We start from the raw sequence: 15,324 nt of genomic DNA, 5'->3' as shown, positions 1-15,324 counted from the left end.
TGAGACATTGACATGGTAGCGCATCCACCACGGCAGCAGATTGGTGGCCGCTCTAGCACCACCGGATCGGTCAACGGATAACGCTGAATTCGATCGAAGTGTTCGCATGCACGTGACCACGCAAGAGGGACGTGCCGATGATGGCCGCGTGGAAATCAGGGTTTTCGCGCGGAAAAGTGCCGTCCAGGGAAAGCGGAAAAACTTCAATGGGAGTAAGTAATTAATTCGGTAATTTAAAGGATGTTTCCGTTAGAATGTGGCCGATATTTTTCAGCATTTACAATGTCTCGAGTTGAAGCATCGATTTCTCTTCGACAGTGCTTTAATTCTAGTAGTTTGTTTATTTAATAGTAATTTTGTTGTCAATATTAAAGCACAGCAAACAACTCAATTTTAATGCGTTAATATTGAAGCCAAAACACTACTGATAGACGGCAAAAATTTGTCTGTCTGTCTGTAAAAGTTTGTCTGTCTGTTGAATTAATGTCAAGCATAGAGAGAATTCTGAAGAAAGCTTTTAGTTTATTTACGCAAATTAACTTGCTCATAGGTTAATGATTTGACATGGGATCTGAAATTTTGGAGGCAATCGAATATTGTCACAATTGAGACAACACGGATCATCAAAAAAAAAGTCTACTGAAAGGTTTTTGTTGCTTCATGCATTAACCAATAGCTATGTGATGATTTATTGAGATTTAGGTACCAAGTGAAACAGGCTTTATGCTCTTCTTGTGTGCAGAGTTGCGTCTGGGTCCAAAAGTGATTTCTGGTTCAAAATTTAATTTCCATTCGATGCAAACATTATGTTTTCGTTCGGAAGCATACAAACAGCAAACAATCCCTGGTCGCTAGTAATTTTCAAAAATCACATCTCAGCTCCGCATTCCACGACCGACACCCGTTGTTTGTCTCTCATTTCAGTGATAACGACACTCTTGGCCTGAGATTTTATCACTTTATCTCACTCGCTCTGCAGGAAAATCCGCAAATCCACCAAAATCCACCTCGCCGCATTTTATGCTCCGTACATTGCATCGTACATTACCGATCAACGGCAGCTCCATAAAGCTCCAGCGCACCGCAACCACAAAACCGCGTGATCGTCGTCGTTGTGGTTGTCGACGACGGCATTTCGCATTTCCGCCATCGCCAGGCACCGTGTGGGGTACTTTATGCCAGATTCGACGCGGTACCAAGCGCCGCGGAAAATGAGGCACCCGGTCTTTTCACCAATTAAGCTTGTGAGTCTCGTTTCGCTTGTAGCTCGGACCCGTGGCTGTGGTTTTTAATAAAATTTGCATTCGGCTATGGCTCCGGAGCTCACTACTTACGGTTGTTCGGGCAAATAAGATGTCGGTGCAGCGCGTACGAAGGCATAATTATCTCCTAATTCCATGCCACGCAATGTTCGGTGCTGAGCAACCACGAACGCATCATCAATTGACAGATGGAAGCTATCGCGCTGTTGTTCTCTCGGTTCCCAAAGAAATTTAAAACCAGCGATCAAGATTTGAAAACATTCCTTCTCTAGGGCGCACGCAGAGTGGTTATTTGATTTGATGACAATCTAAATTACCGGCACACCGAGCGATGTTAGGTCTAGGCCATCATTATGATGTCAGCGAGCGAGTTGCTGACGATTGTTTTGGTTGCTGCAACAGCACCTCAATACTGCAATCAACAGAAGTTTCTCGCACAATTTGCATCTTCACATCGCCTCAGCCCGATGCGAGCGATAATGTTTTATTGTTTTGCAAAACAAAACTCCTCTCCGGGCAGTGGACGTAATTAAAACGCTACAAATTAGTATCATATCCAGCAGGACAAACAAACACGACAAGATCAACAGCTACCACCGCTGATCGTTGCGCTGCAGATCCTTGCGGTTCCCGGCAACGGCGTATCCCATCTCGTGGGGCCATATTTGGCACCAACTCCGGAAGGATACACAATACAAAAGGTTGTGGAGAGGGGCTTCTGTTCATTTACATATGTGTGCCCAGGGGGTCGTGTAGGTGGTGTGGTGCTGCTGCTGCTGCTGCTGATGTATACTAATCATTCATTTTTATTTATGTTTTCCCAAAGCAAACCGACGGGCAAAGCCTGTTTGCTCAACTGTTTCGAGAACGGAGACCGCTTCGCTCATTGTTGTATGTTAATGAAAACTGTGTCGACGACGACGACGAAGATGATGATGAAACTGATCTTTTGGAGCCACGGGAAAATGCTGATTATATTTCCAACCACAGGAAAGCCCTTCCGTGACGTCGATCGGTCCCCATCGTCGTCATTGGACAGTTCAGCTGAACAAATGCAAAACTTCTCGGTGTTCTGCCGTCCAGGGCTACTGTCCGGCCATATTTGCCACACACATCCACACACGGCCACAAGGCTCTGTTTATTATTCATTTTATTCGTTGGATACAATAAGGCAACAGTAAAAAGAACGGAGGGAATATTAATGTCATGTCGTTGGCAGCGGCAAAAAAAGAGGAAACCTTACCGACCGGGCCAGGTGCTTTTTCCGACATTCTTCGAACCCAAGGACCCCCTTGGTAGAGGTCACCCATTTTCCCGTACTGCACGCGCCTTCCGCTTGTTTGGAAAAGGAACAAAAGGGGGGGGGGGGGGCACGTCAACGGAACAATGGAACCTTCTATTAAAATCCATTTCGACGAACGACAAAAAAAAACGCTCAAATGGCGCAACCAGTGGCCAGACCGGAAATGCACCTTCCTCCTCTCTTGTAAACCCACCATTAAGTCCACCATCACGGGAACACGTGGAACCCTGATCCTGATAAGACCGGGGTGAAAAAAGGACCCCTAAGCTGTCGAGCGCCAGCGCCATTTCTGTCCCACGAAGGTGACGAAGGGAATAGAACGGACCACGTCCACTCGGACCTTGGAGTTGGGGATAATTGGCTGGCGATTAAAAACGGGAAAATAAGGGACGGATGAAAAACGGGGATGGATTTTTTGAGAAGTGAAACAGCTGCTCCGTAACGGCCAGGAGGCTTATATTGGATTCTGCTTCGTTTGGCAAAAAAAACGAACGAACAAAACCTTCTCCATTCCCTTCATTTCCCGGTGACCTAGTACCTTTCCGTTGACTTATGCAATCTGTGCTTCTATCGAACTATCGACGACCATCATTTGTTTGTGAGGCAAACCTCCAAAAAAGGGAACAAATTCCGTCGCTTCACTATCGAGCATCTTTACGATTGCGCTCCGGTCGTATTACGAAGTTCAATCGTCGTCTGAAAGAGTCATCGCGTGGCCGTCGTCGGGGGCTCTTCCAATAAAAAACAGTTATTGAGTCGCTTGTGCTCAAAGGTTCGACCGATTGGATCGAACGTTCCACTTTCTTTGAACCGAACCGCAGGCGAGTGGCCCAAGGTCGGTCATAAATCGATCATTACAATAGTTGTGCTGAGTATTTATGGGGTTCGAGGCGCGGATTCGATCCCGCTCTATCCCGGCCGTTCATCGTCGTCGTTGTGTCTTAGATTGGTTGCGTTGGAAAGGGCCAGGACGCCCCAACGGAAACCTCCTCGCGATGCATAATGTATGAGACCTTTCAGTGGCGTTTGCTTACCTTTCTATCGAGCCAATGGATGGTGGAGCTGTAATGAAACGAAGAAAAAGAGAACGATGCTAATGAGTCAACGGAATCGACATGAATCGCACTAGAAAATAGCGGGTCTACAAGGGCGAGAATCACAGATTGAGAAGTTGGAACGATTGAGGAACTTCAGGAGACTAGAGCAAGGAAGCCACTGAAAGGATGAAACCGTACAAGACCAAGGACTTGATATTGTTCACTGATAAACGGAAGGAAACAATGAATCCTTACTGAATCCCCGAATCCTTTTGCTCGCTGGCCCAAAACGGACCAATGCCCCCAGAGGGCCGCAGTGCTTTGGGGCCAAACCCTTTTACCACCGGACCGGACAGGCCGTCCTGGGATTATCGTCTCCGATTTCGCCTCTTTTCCGAACACAAAACTGACATCCGGACACACATCCTCCCGCTGTTCGGTTCCGTTCGGTTCGCTATAAAACAAATCTTATCCTCGCCCAACAGAGCACACCAGCGGACCGCACCACAAAGCACCGCAAAGCACGCTGACGTAATTCGATCAAGTGCATTTTAAAGGATTCTCTCCAAAGGATTGAACGCTTCCCACGGCAACCCGTCGGGGTGCCTGCTTGAGTGCCTCCGGGGCCAAGGCTGTCGAAGTTCGATCAAATAAAGATAAATACTATCGCTACCCTGCTGCTCGTGCCGTTGCTTGGTGCTTGGGCTGGGCGTTTGTCAATATTTATTACCTCCTCGAATTGAGTTCCTCGCTGAACGGCGTGGCGATGGCGTCCGGAGGGTGGCCAGAGAACTTCATTGGTACCCACGGCCTCGGCCACGGTTGGAAGGTAATGCTTTCAAATATTCATGCTACACCGGATCGAACCACCGGGAGTCCGGAAATGGTGAAGAAGAGAAGAGTGGTGGCTTGATGTTTTGCAATCGCAATCGAAACGAAAATACTAATAGAACGAACAGTGCCTGGGGTGGGGTGCGGTGAGTGGTAACAAAATACAATTTATTATTTAAATTTGACCCACATGTCCGGGGGATTTAACAATGTTGCTATTGATGGCTTAAAGCCGAGCGCACGAGCGGGTGCTTTGAGAGCGTTCATTTGGAGCATGTCCTTGGAAACTATCCTTCCAGGGCCATATGTTTAAGGATGGCTGTATCGCTAGTGGCTTACCAGATTCGAAAACACAGTTCAGATGCCAGAAAAGGCCACATCCGGATGAGAATTCCATTTTTATTGCTATAGATTGCTCTCTACAAGCGGAAGGTCTTTTCCAAATTTGGGCAGGCATCAAAAACAAATACTTGTTTGCGTCTGTGTCGGACAACCATATCATCGTCCTTCTAGGAAGACAAGCCAAGATCTTTCGATTCGCTAAGTGCAGCTAATGTACATGTTGAAAAAAAATAGGACTTGGTTCCAGAAAATATAATTTAGGTTCACATTATAAATAGAATTCTGGGGACTACCCGCCTTCTAATTATTTTTTAGCTCCTCTTTGGCTGAACAAAATCGTAATTTTGAAGAGTAAAGCATTTCCTGTCACTGCTTTCTACATGTTTTGTCCATCTTTAATATGGTTCGGTCCGTTTCGAACAGGATTCTTGTTGTTTCGACGGAAAAGATTGACTGACTCAGTTGACTACATCCTTGTATTCGATGAAGTAATTCTTCGAAAGTATACATCCAAATAAGGAAAAATGATCCACCAGAACTGGACGATACAGTAAATTCCTGTATAACTTAAAAGTGAATCGGACACTTATTTTCAAAGCCACTTGTTTGTTACTCTTAAGAATGGCTAAAAATTTGCTAATGCCATTTAAGGGGGGCTACGGTATTAAATGTTTTTAAGCTCTTGTTTTTATCCGATGTTTTTGTTTTTCATTCCGACGCCTTCAATAATATTGTGTAACCAATCGAAGCAAAACTGACAAAGATTTTGGTTTTTAAAAAGTCGCGGCTTTCGATGACACGCATTTTTAAATATGATGCCATAAATGAACATTTTAACCAATCTTCTCCAAAATACAACCAAATATTCTTGGAAAGTTGTTGTTAAATATGAAAATTAATTATAAAAAATAATGTTGAATGGTTTTGTCACAAAAAAAAACATCAAAAATTAACCTTTTTTACTCGATAAAATAAATAAAAAAAATCGAATGATCGATAAACAATTAAAACAATAAATGGAAACTTTGAATTAGGCCAATATTATTGCAATTCATTATTTCCTGCATTTGTCTGCACACTTTTGCGACATTTTGTTTTTTTTTTTACTTTTCCAGGATTCACGCGACCAATTCTCGCTTGATTAATCTCTAAGCAAAACATAAACGCAGTTATGGCATTATGTATTTACTATACATCTTAGCATGTAGCATCTTAGCATGTAGCATCTTAGCATCTAGCATCTTCTAGCGCTTATAATATTAGTTAGAAGTAGAACAAACTAAAAAACAAACTAAAGCAATCAAAACGGATTGAATTTGTACCAAATAGCTCTTTTTGAAAGAAACTCCTCGCAATGAAATGAGGTTCCTGCAAATGCGCATAACATCAATTGACATTGAACTTACTGGTAAGCAGCCGGGCTTATCCACCAAGAACAAACAACTTCAACCAATCAAAGTCCATTGCATTCACCATTGAACTTCATGCATCTCCCACTCCGTAACTCACGCTGCTCTGAGTCTGAGGATAAGGAATAAGACCCACGATCGTACCCCACAACTGGCAGACCACACAGCCCACACATACACGCCATCCCACACGTTCCTTCTGCCCCTCCTTCCATACTCTACCAACTTCTCATGTCTGCAATCTGTCGCTCGAGATTTCTCTTCACCTCTCGCCGGCGCGACACCTCCGGCCGGCACCTTCACCGTCGGTGCAACAGCGCAATGTAACGTCAAAACAGTCGCCAATCCTACACCCAATCACCCTGGGCCTGAACTGCAACGTCCCAGACACCGTAGGTGGTTGGCTGCTGTGTCCTTTCAGTTTGTTGCTGCTGCTCGGCGCGACGGTGCGTTATCTGTCCGGGATACGACAACGAAGCGCCCGGTGAAGGTCGAAGGAGAGCTGGCACCGAAGCGCTTTTTAACTTTTCTTTAATTATTTCCCCTAACCCAGCATGACAATCAAATGGCAAACACTCGTCGGTCGTTGGTGCCAGTGACATTAACATGCCTTAATTGCCACAGGTCACCCACCGTGTCCAACACCCTACCAAGAACTGTGCGAGGAGAGGTCTGAGAGGGCCGAAGAGGTGACATAAGATAAAGCGGACGAGATGGCGGTCCCCGGAGTGGAGTGCTGTGTGCTGCCTGGACCCCAAGTGCCCTTTCGGCGGAGGACCTCTCAGCATTATCTGTGACTATCCCACTGCGGGACGTCCAGACCGTTGGCTCGGGATGCGGACAAACGAACATCACGTCGGTCACGTCGATCCTGGGGTAATGAGTTCACGAAGCATCCATCTCCGCCTGTTTGTCGGTTGGACCTTTCTCGGACACACTTTCGCCATCTCGGCGTCGTCCCTTCGAGCCGGGACGGGAGTCAACGATCTGCCCGGGTTCCTGGGCTGCCTTCGGGGTCATTCTCCAGTTCCGTGACGCCGTTAACCATCCGGGACGATTTCGTCGTCGTGCCACTGAGAGTGAAAGGACTGGTTGATCTGGCCTTTGGAATAAATTATTCATCCAACCCCTTCCATCCCCACCGGTTTGGGAACTGGGACCGTGATGGTGCTCTAGTTCACGCCACGCCACACTCCAGTCCCGTCCCGGTGCTGTGCTGTGCCCTTCTAAAAAAAAAATGCTCAGCTTCGCTCCGGATCCAACTTCTTCGCGAGTTCGCCCTTTACTTTGCCCGTGCGCGCCTATGACGTGACCTATTCTGTGGCGTCTTCTCGGCGACACGAAGTGAAACTTTCGCCCAGAGGCCCCCCGCGCACCCCTCTCGGTTCGGTCGGTCGGCCCTCTCATTACCATCGATGGAATCGACCCCGTGAGATGGCAGCTGAGCTGACAAAAGTCGGTTAAACGGAGCGTGATCCCAGAGTGAGTGAGGACGAAACATGGACGAGTTCCGGGCGGAATTAGTCCCGTAGGTCTCTCCCGCGACGCGTCTGTTGTCGTGTCGTGCGGATTGTGCAACTGATTTAGTGGTCGATTGTTTGGCCGAGCGCGGACCCCTGGTGCCGTGCCGTGTCTTGGGATCGTTATAATTGACTTTTTGGCTTGCTCGAAGACTCGCTGGGTGCTTTGCGAGATCTCGCGCCGGAACGATCACTCGAAAGGTCCATAAATGAAGAGCAGTTCCAGGTTTTATTAGAGAGTTAGCGTCATAAACCGAGGGCCGCGGGTGCAATTGGTATTCATCTGTGGTGCGGTGCCTTGAATGAATAATCGGACCAATTCCCTATCGCGGTAGACCTATTCGAGCCGTCTGGAGAGATGGATGAAGCTGAAGACTGGAGCATTTCGGACGGCAAACGGAGAAAACAAACAGTTTATTCAAAATAATATTTTAAAGCTATCATAAAAGTTAATTACCTACAAAAAAAACCTCCGAAAAACTGTTCGGTGAGTGGCCAAAGAAAGAAAGCAAGCTCGCATCGATCGATTGTTATTTGAGAAAATTCTCTATCGATTTCTCTATTTTGCCTCGAGCGAAAAGATGGTCTACTGGTTGAGAATGGTCCCAAGGAGTAGACTTGCTAGCGACCAAAAAGCGCCAGCAGCGATTCCTTTTCTGTCGTTTACTTTTGAAGTCCAACCAATCTGGTACTGTCGTTCAAGAACTACAGCCATCGTGTACCGGTACAAGCAAAACAGTATTCTTCTCAAGAAAAATCACAAAACATAACAGCAAAAACTCAATTGACAAGAGCTTTAAAACAAACTGTTATGATTATGATGGCTACGTTTTCTCATCATCATCGTCATCATTTACAGGATGGTTTTTGTATCTTTCTTTCTCTCTCTCTCTATCTGTCTGCAGAGATGCCTTTCCTGCCAGCAAGACAATGCCTTGGAAATGGAATTCTATCTTGTGCTTCTTTTTCATCCCGGTTCCGCGTAATCCTACTACTGAAAGTGATAACTATTAACTTTTTGCCATATTATTCGCTCACAAAAAATAGCTTCGATTGAAGGCACAAAAAAGTAAAATGTTTCTCCAATGGTAGCCATTCATGCCAGACTCCACCAGACGACTAAAAGTCGCACCACACGACGGCAAGGACATTTGATATTGTCTCGCGAGAGTACCACCTCAATGGTGGCTGATGCTGCCGGTGGCGACGAAAGCGAACAAGAGCCACAATGTCTCGACAGCTTTGTGGAATCGTTTTGTGTTTTATCAATTTCCTCGCTGGCGCTCCGTCGGTGTGCGCTCAACCGTCAAACCGTTACAAAAGCGAGGCCGGCGTGTTCCGGCGCTTTATAGCTCAATCCACTGCTCGATCCGAAAAGGGTGCATCGACACTTGATGCGGCATCGGCAGCAGCAGCAGCAGCACCATTGACAGCAGCAGTCGTGGCTAAAATTTAATTAAATACACCAATACGCCAATAAAGGCACCGCGGTTCACACGATTCCACGGTGGTCTCCACCATCCGATGACGTGGCCACCAACGTCGATCGAGAACACCTTCACAGTAGCGACGCGAGAGGATAGTAGAAAATTGATAAACGACGCACCGGCGAAGGGCCTTTCAGTGGGACGGAAATTGAAAATCTCAAAACTATCTCGTTCGCTCGGCGCTGGCAGATGAACGGTGGTCTCGTGGTGGCAAGCCAAGCGTTACATCGCTTGGTTCTCACGTTCGTGGTTCCAGGATGTGGCTATATTGCTTTACAGCAAACGGAATTTAAGGCTTAATGTGTCGGGTTCATCGCGCGTGTAAGCCGTAAAGTGAGCGTTTACGTTTGACCTGGATATTCGCCATGGAGACGTGTAATGCTGCACCGTAACGTTGCATCGTAACGATCCGCAAGTGTTCTAGTCGAAAGTAGAGCATGATAGTAAAGCTCGTTCTAGCAGAGACATGTGTCAGATTCTTTCTAGAGCATTCCAGAGCAAATTAGTTCAACTCAGGATACAAAAAGTAGATCAGATCATGTGATAGCTGATTTTACATCACTAACTAACCGAAAGATGTATGGCCAAAATAGCAATTTTAGGATAAGAACTAATAAAGTTGCAAGCGTGGCCGAGCATAGTGAAGGTAAATAAAACCTTCTTTACGATCGATTTCAGCTAAAGGGTGTTAACGTAACAATTAATTTAAAAGATTTTTTTTTAAATAATGCTAATGCTGGCTCTATCAAGCGCCATTTGTGTACATTTTTTGGATGAATATTTTTAAAATTGGTAAAGAAAAATCTATTTCGAAAATCCATGCTTCATTCATGACTCAATGCAGCTCGGTAATTTTCCAATCGCTTCGCGTCAAGCTTCGTACCGAATCTTTTGACATTTTTAACGAAATTGTCAGAACACTTTTTCCAACTAGTCTCGACGAGTTATCACCAACAAATGTTGATATTTTTTTTGTAAATAATTATGTAAGTCTCGTTTTCTTACGTTAAATTGTGAAAACCATCTGTTATTGGGCTTCAAAAAGCTACCACATATTAAAACCCAAAAACTAACAATACCTCAACGGGATTGTTAACCTGTAAAAAAAATCAAAACAAAATCGATTTGTATACATCAAATTATCGATCACAAGGCAACGATGGGCACCATAAGAAGTACATTTTTGAAGAAACGCCTTTCAAAAGTTGATGCTATGAACGAAGTTTTAAAAAATCTTCCCCAAATTTCAACCAAAGATTGAAAAAAGTTGTAGTTTGATATGGAATTTAAAAAAAAAATGATTTCAATGGTTTCTCGCCCGTAAATTTTACAACATGCGACTTTCATACCCAAATTAACTTAAACTCCCTATAATTCTACCTAACATAAGTCACATAACTACTCTTCAATTACTTCGTTATGTTTGCTATGCGATTTTGATTCCTTTTTTGTAAGATCACCAATGACACCGATCAAAATTTAATTGTCTTCAAGATACCAAATAGAAGAAGCGATCTTAATTGGATTGTCGCGATCAAACTTCTTTCTCCTTTAATGCTATGACAGCAACAGCGCTCGCACTATCGAAAGATGTTGGATAAGTTGCGATGAATCCAAGCCGAAGTCCACCCGTTAGCTATCTCTCCTCTCCTCCAGAACAATCAACAGAACAGTGCGCCATCACGGAGCACCGACGCCCTGCAAACAGAACAACATCACCACCTCCGATGACTTAAGCCCGATCGTACACCGATATCAAGGGGATCTTTATGGAGGTAGAGGAGCATTCGCCCGTGGCAGCCACGGCCGATGCCTGGGAGTGAAAGCCCCGTTACGCAATCAGCCGCAATCCTCTTCTTCACAGGGCGCAATCCGATGTCGATAAAAATCGACGTTTGTCATCGAATCACGGTCCGCCGTGGCCGTGTCCATGTCCGTGTCCGTGTGTCGATGAACTGAAAGCTCATCGGCCCATTAAACCGTACTGCGACGTGGCCCAGAGTCGCAGGTTAACTGGCCTCCAATCCAATGGGCCGGCAGTTAAATTTATGTCAAAATCCCCTAACCCCATAAGCCGTTCCTGTCCGCGAAATTGCGAAATCACGTAGCGAGTTGTGTAAGCTGCTCTCTCTCTCTCTCTCTCTCTCTCTCTCTCTCTTCTGCTCTCCTCGTCATCTCTTCGCGTTCCGTTGCCCGACATTTACACAAACCTTCTCCAGTCCCCTTCTCCCGAGCTGTCCCGAGACGATGACGTTGCTAATCATAACATCTCGCCAACAATTCGATACACCGGCCACGAGAATCAAAGGCCACAGGCCGGCCGGCCAGCCAGCCGGCATAGAAGAGAACCATCCGATCCGTTCCGATCCGATCTTGCGGAGAGCGTCATAAAGTTTTCCTCATATTTGGATGATTGGCCGCCATGGACCCCAATCTCGTGGTGCGGTGGGGGAACATAAATCAACTCTCGAGGGTCTCCCCTCGCTTCCCATGCCCCAATCCCGAGGGCTAAGCAAATGTTGTGTAGTCCGCTTGGCGATCCCGATTTTGCACGTCCCCCCCCCCCTCCCCCCCCGGGTCGGTCCGGTGACCATTAATAAAAGTCAACGGCTTATCTGCGCGGATCGATCTTCACGCGGCCCGCCCGTGACCCGTGGCGAATCACCGTAAGCGATCACTGGAGCCCTCGGTGGCTGCTCGGTGGTCGCCCCAAAAACCAGAACCCAACAACGGCGAACGTCCTAAACGAGGGCTCCCCAACCGTTCCCAACGCCCAACGGGAGAAAGGCCACAGTAGAGATAAGCTGCCGTCACCGAAGCGCATTTGTGCGAAACAAAGCCCTGGTGGGAACGGTTGTCTTGTCGCCGAGTGCCCTGTAGAACACTGAACACTTCCCCCCCCGGTCGAACGATCCATCGGACGATCTACTGCGTTGGCCAACTTTCTTTTACGACAGACCACGGGCCCATCCTCTGGTGACCCACAAGTCAACTTATCCGAGGTGCCTTTTCCGATCTCCTGGCTGTCGAGAGCATCCAATTACCGTTTAATAATAGATTAATTGTTGCATATTCCTAGTCCAGACCCGTATCGTGATGCACTTATCACCGGTACTTCCGAGTGAGAACCCAAGTCCGCCCTCCGGTTGGACTAATTTGAATAATTCACCAACAGCAATCTGATCGTTCCGTTTGACCCCTGCTCGTTGTGCCCTGTGGTGTGCTCTACTTTCCACTGTGGCCCGCACAACATGACACAAAATGGGGATCGGTGACCTTTATCTGACGCCCAGATTTACCTTCAGTTCGCGGTCACGTCCCACCCCACCAACTTCTAAACGGGGTCTACTTTTGTTCCTTGTACAAGAACTCCTATAATATAAACCCCAGCTCGTGTCTCGTCACTGTCAGCAAGTTTTATCGCCGGTCCCGACCTCCCGAACCACCATTCCTTCCTAATTAGACGCCATCACAATCCGTCACGCTGGATTACGCTATCGAGAGCGGCAGGGACGGGTCTGGTGGGTTCACTTTAATCATGTTCACTCGTCACACTCGGCATCCATGATTGACATGGACGTAGCTACGTTTTACTGCCTCCCCGGTCCCCATCATACACAAGTGTCCTCTTGGGCTCTTCTCTGGGAGTGACCTACCCGCTAGTCTAACGGATCATCGAGGTGGCAAACGGTCGCAGCTCAACGACCACGGAGACAAGAAAGCTAGTACAAGCCTAGTGGCTGCGATTGTGAATCTCGGGCTAATCTCTTCACCTGCCGAGCTCGCCAGACCATGGAATCCAGATCGTGGAACCTTGGCGTGGACCGCTAGGTCATGTGAGCATAGGAAATTTTAATTTCATCAACTTCCACTTCCACTTTAAGTTGTGATAATAGTCTTTTTATTTTTTCGGGAGCTTTCATCCAACAAGTCCCCTTCCAAAAAGGTGATAACGTCCGTTAGATGGTCAGCAAGTGGACATGGCGGAATGGTAGCTAATTAAACTTGTTTTGTTGATTTTTGGACCCTTGCCTTGAACCTCTTCCACCGTGTCCCCGAATCTAACGGTGGCAAACGTTGCTGTCAGCTCGAATTCCGGATTCCAGGTGCCCGAACGAGGAGCCTCTGTTTTCTTCTGCTCGGGTAAGAGTTGCTTATAAATAACTCATCACTCATTCATCACCTGCAACGGCCACCGGCGCTCAAGGAGCCCCCGCCCTAGGATCCCGGACTGCCCGGAACATTGGCTGGCGGTGCACGGAATCGCCGCAAAGCGTATCGAATGTCGGAAACCACCACCATGCAGCACCATCACGCGGTGCACCAGGGCCCAAGGTAACCGTAGCACCGTTACCATCCTGGGGAGTCGCATTTGGATCATCGGTCGGTTCGGTTGCAGCCCCCTGGATAACATGTGTTCTACAGGGCCATCCTGCGTTCCAAAAAGGGGCACAAATCATGTGGAAGTTGATGGCCACCAGGGAGGAACTAGAACGTACCAGCAGGTAAACCAGTCCTGGAACTGGTGGTTTTTGCTGCAGCAGTTACAATGTTGCTGCAGCTTCTATCTAGATTGTACAGGTTAGTGAGATAGCCTAGTTGCTCCCATTAACCTGGTTGGCAACAGAACCAGAGACCTCCCTCGAGGCGGGGGCCATAGAGGTCTCCATGATTGACGAGCTACAACGTGATGCAAATCGATCGATGCTCTTCCGGTCTCCCGAGCAGCTGTTTGAAAATGGAACACAAGCCAGTCTACGAGAGAGAAGAAGGAAAATGGCCAATATGGTTCTGTTTCGAATCTTGATCCACTCCAAGCACACGGATTGACATTTGAGATCTCTATGGCCGATGGTGGCCGACCGCGTCTCCGGTGACGTTTGTCAAAGTGGTCAACGAAGGCGCATGGCGTCCCTCCCTTCCCTTTGGCGGTCCAGCCGGCCGCAGACGAGTTTGTCTGCCCGACGAGTGTGTCTCGACTCCACTGCCACTGCCAAGGTATTAAGTTTATTAAGTCCTTCAACCATCTGGCTGGCGGTGCTTGCGGTGCCGACGCTTCACAGTCAGTCAAGTCTGTGGGGCCTCACTGACGGACACAGAGACAACAGCGGGCGAGAGGAAGAGAGATCAGATATCTGGGAACCATCTTCTTCGCACTGTTCGCATCGTTCGCTCGTCCCCCGCCGAGGGGCACAATTCGCACAAACGATCAGAACAGACTCGTCCGATCCGCCCTCCTCCTATTGTTTCTTGTTCGGTGCGTCCCCTCCCACCCTGAACTGATCTGGTGAGCCAATTATTTACTTCACACCTTGATAGACGTCCCCGTGAGGCGTACTGTTGGAAGAGATACCCCTAGCACGCACCACGGGATAGTTTTTTCAACAACAACAGAAAAAAAACACATTCTCCGCACCGAAACGGTGCACAGTGGGTGTACGGGCCGGGGGGGGATGCTAAATCTGTTTTGTGCAATTTGTTCTCATCAAACACATTCGCTTACGTAAACTCCCGGCTTAATCTCACCACATCACTCAGGACACACGGACTACGGTAACGACTGGAGCCAGCAGCAGGGCTACCTTTACGTTTTTTTTTCTCTGCCTTTAAACACCGCGCGCCACGGATTATGGCGAGTAAATCAAAGAGATGTCAATAATGACGCCAATCATAACTCTCCCGGGCCAACAATTCCAGTGTTTCCTTCTTCTTCTTCTTCTTCTTCTTCTTCTTCTTCTTCTTCTTCTTCTTCTTCTTCTTCTTCTTCTTCTTCTTTTCTGTTCGGTTCGGTCTGGTCCATCGAGTTAATTTATTACCACCAGGCAGAGTCATGTTTCGCTGATCCTGATCAGCAACCTGATCCCGGTGGATCGAGACTCGCTTGACTTCACGTGGCCAATGCTGCTGCTGCTGCTGCCATCATCGTGTTGTAGTCCACTAGACAAAGCAATTACTCTCTCAGGTTCACCGAAAGGAGCAAGGCAGCAGGAGGGCAGAATTCGATATTTGCAGCTCCTCATATTGCACTCATCACCATCACCGGCTGGCTCGGGTGATGTAAGGACACAAGCACACGCCACGACACGCCATCTCACGTTCCAAAGTCAAAGCCCCCCCTGGAGCACCGCGAGC

At 47.4% G+C, this 15,324-nt stretch overlaps 2 protein-coding genes across 2 annotated transcripts in view; both read right to left on the bottom strand.

The window, feature by feature from the left end:
• LOC126580905 (fibrinogen-like protein A) overlaps positions 1-15,324 on the bottom strand; it is a 74,810-nt gene that overhangs the window by 32,820 nt on the left and 26,666 nt on the right. The gene's annotated exons all lie outside the window — the stretch shown is intronic.
• Positions 1-15,324, bottom strand: part of LOC126580904 (uncharacterized) — a 52,991-nt gene that overhangs the window by 22,343 nt on the left and 15,324 nt on the right. Inside the window, exon 2 of the mRNA XM_050244249.1 lies at positions 3,601-3,628. The gene's annotated coding sequence lies outside the window, so the exon portion shown is untranslated. The remainder of the gene's footprint in view (positions 1-3,600; positions 3,629-15,324) is intronic.

The sequence above is a fragment of the Anopheles aquasalis genome, chromosome 2 (assembly GCF_943734665.1).
Source record: "Anopheles aquasalis chromosome 2, idAnoAquaMG_Q_19, whole genome shotgun sequence".
In the NCBI taxonomy this organism is placed as follows: domain Eukaryota; kingdom Metazoa; phylum Arthropoda; class Insecta; order Diptera; family Culicidae; genus Anopheles; species Anopheles aquasalis.
Note: the sequence above shows the minus strand (reverse complement) of the source record. Positions and strands in the feature narration are given on the sequence as shown.